Source organism: Dendronephthya gigantea, unplaced genomic scaffold, assembly GCF_004324835.1.
Source record: "Dendronephthya gigantea isolate DGI-Jeju-01 unplaced genomic scaffold, DenGig_1.0 000004F, whole genome shotgun sequence".
NCBI classification, from domain to species: domain Eukaryota; kingdom Metazoa; phylum Cnidaria; class Anthozoa; order Malacalcyonacea; family Nephtheidae; genus Dendronephthya; species Dendronephthya gigantea.
In genome coordinates, this window is record NW_021163014.1 from 3,627,804 (window position 1) to 3,635,021 (window position 7,218).

At 36.0% G+C, this 7,218-nt stretch overlaps 1 long non-coding RNA gene across 1 annotated transcript; it reads left to right on the forward strand.

Moving 5' to 3' along the window:
- The first annotated feature begins 4,124 nt into the window (after nt 1-4,124).
- On the forward strand, nt 4,125-5,841 carry LOC114515656. The gene is made up of 4 exons (XR_003686216.1): nt 4,125-4,225; nt 4,888-4,978; nt 5,143-5,270; nt 5,694-5,841. It is a non-coding gene; the product is annotated as an uncharacterized LOC114515656 (long non-coding RNA).
- Nucleotides 5,842-7,218: the final 1,377 nt, after the last annotated feature.

A 7,218-nucleotide genomic window follows, 5' to 3' on the forward strand; every position in this document is an offset into this window, starting at 1 on the left:
CTCCCATTCAATGAATTTGAGTGTGAGTAATAAGCTTTTGAGAATACAGGCGTATGTATTTCTGTCGTTACTTAATATTCGCGCATGATCTCTGCCGGAATCTATAAACAAGTATATGTTAAATCGAAATGCACTCCAACATAATTATTCTCCACGGTTTAAGATGTATAAATTCTACATGCAGCAACATCCCTTAATTAAAAATATATCTCTTCGATTAGCTAAGAAACAAGCTCTCCTGAAGGACATGCAATCATTTTCGATTTATCAAATATATTGCAAAAGCTTAAAATCGGGTAAAGTATCGAAGAAGTCTATTCCCCTAAACACATAGGCACTTTAACTAGAAATACATGCACTGTACTGTCTAGAAGTAGCCTAACACTGCGGTTGCGGTTAGGTTCGGTCGCGGTTCGGTAGCGGTCGACCAATATAAACCGCAGACGAACGCAAGGGGGGTAAAAAAGAACACGGTTCGCGTTTGCTTCCGAACGGTATGTTATGAACAGCTAAGAACGACAAAATGCACAATAAGCAAATCAAAAAAAATCTGAAGAAATGTCTTTCAGACCGAGTTATAGGCCGAGGTTTAACCTCCGTCTCACCGCCGTTCGACCTCGGTCTGACCTTGGTTCAACCGCGATCAGACCGAGGTTTGACCTAGCTTATAACAGCGGTTTTTGTTAGGTTATTTTTAAGAGAAAGCTTTAAGCTTTTAAGCTTTTTTGCCGGCTTTCTTTAAGTGTGAGAGGGGAAATGTGTTATTACTGATGAACGAGGCTGGCCTTTCTTGATCAATGGAAATATTTAAGGTAAAACACTTCATGGAAATCACGCTTTATTTATTCGTGTGGAAATTAAATACCTTCATGGAATCGTTAGGAGGTGATTAAGATCTCCCACTCAATGAGTTTGTGTGTCAGTGAGCGTTTAGATTACAGGCGATAGTGTTAAAGTGTTATCCGGTTTTAAACGTACAATTTACATATATGTATGCACTGCGAGTGTTCGGATAAGTCCAGATATTATACTGATATTATACTAAACGTTAACGTTAAACTAGTAGGGCATGAGTGCGGTTAAACAATGCTTTCCAGTTATTGCCTGCAAATTTCGGTTTTCAAATTTCCATCTGCATGGGCAACATTAATGGTTCGTAAATTAAGTTATTTTTATGCATGCATGTAATGAGATTATCGCCTGTATCACATGCACTCATTGAGTGTGACGTATCAGTAAATCTTGTTAATGCTGACTCAATGAGAAAGTTTTTTCTGAATAGATGGAAAGATATAAAATAAATCACTGAAAATCAAACCCCTATTCGGCTGGGAAAACCGCCATTGAAACGTTGTATGAGAAGATTAAGATCTCCCATTCAATGAATTTGGGTGTGAGTATATTAGCTTTTGAGAATACAGGCGTATGTATTTCTGTCGTTACTTAATATTCGCGCATGATCTCTGCCGGAATCTATAAACAAGTATATGATAAATCGAAATGCACTCCAACATATTCTCACCGGTTTAAGACGTATAAATTCTACATGCAGCTACTAAAGTGAATCCCTCAATTAAAAATTTGTCTCTTCGATTAGCTAAGAAACAAACTCTCCTGAAGGACATGCAATCATGTTTATACATAATTTTTAGTGAAAATAGCATGCTTGCATGGATAACTTAATTAAGATGGTAAAATAGTAAAACATTTTATTGAATAATTAGAATACTCTGCTATTTGGTTTCTCCCGCACAATCATTCCCCATCTATAACTTAGAATTGGTGGGCAAAAGCTGTTATCACTCAAAAACGTTATAACCAGTTGTTTGCAACCCCTTTTATTATAGTATTATATAGAAAAATATTTATACACTGTAGCTTATCAACCATAAAATCTAAAGATCCAATCCATAATTATGTTTTTATGTATTCCTTTGTAAAGAATTATATAACTTAGCTTATCGTGCATAATCGGGTGTTTAAGATGAAAGAACGAACAACGCGGGTATACGGACAAGGTCAAATATTGTTTATAAATTGTATGCCAGGATCCAGGCGTATATAGCATAATTTATTTAATAAGGACTGTTTATGCTTAGCATGTTAACGAACTATAGTTGCATGTGACGATCTTGTTTTGGCGAGCGCACTTAGTGTTGACACAGTCTGAGAGAAAGAAAGGGGAAAAATCCTCATTACCTGCATGGGAAGACCTTATAATTATAGTTAACATACATCATCAGCATATGATAAATTTATAGGCATTTGGCCACTTACCACGGCCGCAAGAATGTCAGAATACTGCCAAAATTCAACCAAAAACCATGACCCCGTTATACCTAGCCTAGTTAATAGGCATTCTACCGCCGTTAATTAGTTATCCGGAAACGCTGAGAAACGCTGAAGCTGATCGGTAATTTTCGTGACGGTTCCAGCCGAGAAGCCGCCTTCTTCTTCTCGCTCCTTCCCCCACTTTTTAGTCTCCCACGATCTATATTCTGCGTGGCCACACAAAGCAGGGAGCGAAAGGCCTTGATTACTAGGTTACGTTATACGTACGTCTAGAGGTGGCTCTGTATATATTCGACGAAGGAAACCTGAATAGGGAATGCAATGATCTTGTTGAGCCACGGATATATAATATACTACGACATGCGCGCCTGATAGCGGGCTAACTGTGCATTCACCGGTTCCGGCCGAGAAGCCGCCTTCTTCTTCTCGCTCCTCCCCCACTCTTTAGTCTCCCACGATCTATATTCTGCGTGGCCACACAAAGCTGGGAGCGAAAGGCCTAGATTACTAGGCCACGTTATACGTACGTCTAGAGGTGGCTCTGTATATATTCGACGAAGGAAACCCGAATAGGGAATGCAATGATCTTGTTAAGCCACACATATATAATATACTACGACGTGCGCGCCTGATAGCGGGCTAACTGTGCATTCACCGGTTCCGGCCGAGAAGCCGCCTTCTTCTTCTCGCTCCCTCCCCCACTCTTTAGTCTCCCACGATCTATATTCTGCGTGGCCACACAAAGCAGGGAGCGAAAGGCCTAGATTACTAGGCTACGTCTAGAGGTGGCTCTCTATATATATTCGACGAAGGAAACCTGAATAGGGAATGCAATGATCTTGTTGAGCCACACATACATATATATATATATATATATATATATATTATATTATATTATATATATATATTATATATATATATATATATATATATATATATATATATAGATATAATATACTACGACGTGCGCCTGATAGCGGGCTAACTGTGCATGGTTGACTATGTTCCTTGTTTATAGTATCATTAGTATATGAGCTTACAGCAATTTATTCAACTATTTTCTGTAGGTTTCAACGAGGACTGTATCTACTCTTTCAACGAGCATTCTATTCATTTCTTATTTCGCATGTAGTCATGCAGTATAGGAGAAAGAGCGCGTTTCCGTCACTTCCTGAAAACTGTTCGACCATTTCTTACATGCACAAATGACCCACAGCGTTATAGCTATACGCCATATAATTTCAATGCAGCACCAGTGTAAATTCAATTTTTTTAATAATATCGATGCCCTTGTTTTAATACTCCAAATATAGATATTTTAGAATTCAAATTCACCAATGCTATTATTTTTCGAAGCAATATACAAAGATGTTAATAGGCCTATAATATAGCTATATGAATTTCCCCCCCATGAGTTAAACGCACCCACCCGCATCTACTTGCGTCAATGACTTTCGACGGAATTACATGATATAGGCTCTTCTTTTTCCGTCATGCATGCAAGCGACATATATTGCCCCATGCAGTAATATTGAGCTATAGCTATGTATGTTTACTTTATGTATGTCTTGAAAATTCACCCCGCAATGAATATGTTTGTTTTGTATTTCACTTTATTCCGTATTCTCTTCTGCCTGTACCTAGAAGAGAAGCCGTCTGTAATCGTAGTGTTTCAACAATTTTTTCCTAATATGTTAATTGTTTGCTTTGAGGGAGACTGTTCAGCAACACTGGTTGCATGCGTAAATGCCATGCATGCACGGCAATGTCTTTTCCGCACAAAGAAATCATTCCGACGTATAACGATAACTGTAATATAATGACTTATATAAAGGGGGGAAAACCTTGTCATTGCCGTCACTTCATCTACTGAATCTTTTCACTGAAGACTGAAGCCACTAAACATTGGAAGTCGAACTGGATTGCAAAGAATGTAAGTATATACGATAAATTTTATACTCGAATTTTTCGATTCATTTCTCTCTATACAATATTAGTATATTCATTCAGTTTACGTTCATCTTGAGTCTATAATTTAAAGTCTATCATATAAAATTAATGTAATCTTCCATGGCCGACAACAGTGCATTATATCAATTATTTTAATTACGTATATGTTTGCAAGTATATAGACCATGGTGTAGCTATATAATTTTTAATTCCTGTATCTGGCAGGCTTTTCTATGCGTATATACCTATATTGTTTGGCTTTAAATTTCTCATCTTAGAATTTAGTGGAACACTTTATTGATTTTTTTCCCTTCAAGGCATTTCTTCTATAATTATTATGTCAATTAATCATTTATAACTATTCTCTATCGATCGTCTTCATCAGTGCAATAAACTCTTCAATACACTTTCCTCTTTAGACAGTCCCGCGTATATACACGCCTCTAATCATATGCATGTATAAGATCCTTTATTAAGTTTGGGGTATCCTTATACCTTGTTAAGAACGTCGATCGAGCTTCACATGTATAATTTATCTCCGTTTTAGTATATTAATAATGCTGCATGTGCGCGTTCAAAGGGCGATTTAATTGTGTTGCTGCTATATGAACTAACGTATTGATAGCTTGATGTTTTATATTTTAGATCATCATGAATTCTAAATTTATAATTTGCTTGTTTCTTGTGATTTTTACTGTCTCGAATGCAAACCTGTTGAACCGTCGCGTGAACTCAGGTATATATTTAAAGGAAAACGTCGTGAGTATATATTCATCAACTGAATTTTCACTAAAATAAATTTATGAATTACAACAAAATATTTATAAAAATATATTTTGTTGTAATTCAATTATTCTTCTGTTACTGCATTATTTTTGATACCGGCTATTTTGCTTATAGACCTTCAAGCTCAGTGCGACGGTGCAGGCTTTAATTGTTGTGATACCTGTCCTACAGGAGATGTTGTGCCTGGATTGTCATGCGATGATAGTAAACTTTGCTGCTTGGTACCCTGCGCAAAGTAAAAGGTATTATTTTTTATACGCCTATGTACAAAATATTTTTAATCCCTTTTATAAACCCATATTTTTTCATATCACTGCATGTGTGCTCTTTATTTTTTATTCTCCGATTGAGATCACGCAAAAATTGAGCAATTTACAGTTTTTCAGTAAACCATGCGTTTGAAAATGACTTTGTGGTGTATAATTGTAAAGTTTAGGCTATTTAATTTATTATACTGCTTGCTGTGCCATACGCGTGAAAGCTACTACAGCTTAAGACAAAAAAATGTTATAAATATATATATTTTTTAATTTATTGATAAACTTTGCTGCCCCATCTAACCCCATGAATATTAACAAATATAATATGTCATTATAATAATCCTTTATATTTGAACTATATTAGGGAATATAACTTACATACCTGTTTTTTTTACTTCCTGTTAGATAACGAAATTGCTTAAAGTTGACGTGGAAAGTAGGGTTATATAGAAAGGTGGACAAATATCTTCAGGCCTATAATATTATATGCCATGCATGATTATTTGAATTAGTTGAAACTGGATTAGAACTTCAATAAAGATTGGAACATCTATATACTGGTGTTGTCTTGTCAGGTTTCTTCCCAAGCCTGCCCTATGTATTATTTGGTAAACGGAAATCATCACCCCATCTAGAAATGAAAAATATGTATAACTGCATAAAAAATTCTGCTTGAGCTAATAACAAGTTTGCTAGTTGCAAGTTTGAATTCAAGACTCAATTTATAGATGTCCCCAATGACTCAATTTATTTACCCTTCGATAACAGACGAGCTCTTAAACCATAGACAATCCAAAAGACAGGGACTGGGAAAGCTATTGTTTTCGCGTGCGCTCTCCATGATACGGCTGGCACATTTTGCGGGCTCATGTAGAACTCTATTTTCGAGAGCAACAATGGAGACACTTCTCAGCAAAAAAAATAACGCACGCGCAGTTATTTGGTGATTTGTAGCTTCAATAACGCAAAGAATATATTGGTAAAAGCAATAGGGTTAACAGTTTATTGTTTTTTGTTTAAACTATCTTCAAATGGGCCTCTAAGTAAATTTAATAGGCACATATTTCGAGAAAAACAATGGCGACACTCGGTTTAGCAAAAAATACAACGCACGCAGTTTTTTCTGATAATTTACCTTTTTTAATATAAGACGATGTTGGAAAATGCGATAAGTGCACAGTTAGTTGATTTACTGTGTCAAACATATAAAAATGACCCTCTGAGACTGGGTCGAAGTGATTTTATAGGGTCCCAACTAGGTTCATATTCTACGAGAACAAAAAGAGTGACATCTTAACATCAAAACACGACGCATGCAGTTATTGGCGATTCTTAGCTTTACAACTGAGCGCACAAAGAGGCGGAAAAAGTTAATAGATGTATACCCTGTATTATTTTGTTTACACTATGTAAGACAAAGTTTCTCAATTTATCGAAATTGTAGTTACATGCAGTGTATACAAATGGTGCATACATGGCGATCCTTTTGTGGTTGGGACTAAAAAAGGTTCTTACTGTCGGGCTCATACACTAGTCTGCATGTAGTTACAAGTTACAGTTTCTGTCCTAATGCATTTTTTTGTAATATAAGATGCTATTTGTAGGTGGTCAAAGAAAATTTATAGCTTGGAATTCAAGTTACAGGGTCCCAAAAAACTACCTGATTTTACGTGCGTATATTTTTTATGCCAACACTTCTGGAACTGGAACTATGAGCATTGTTTACACAGTCTCAAGATGAAAAATGAAAACGCACTTACCTTGAAAATTTATCTGACTTAATAGAAATATAGTATTTATATTCAAAAAATCCTTCAATATATGCAAACTTTTGCTGGATCTACTTTGCATTATTTTTTCTGAATAAAGAGCCCGGTTGCCTGGAAACGTAAAAATTGACGTGATAAAGCCATATCACGGATGGCGCGTC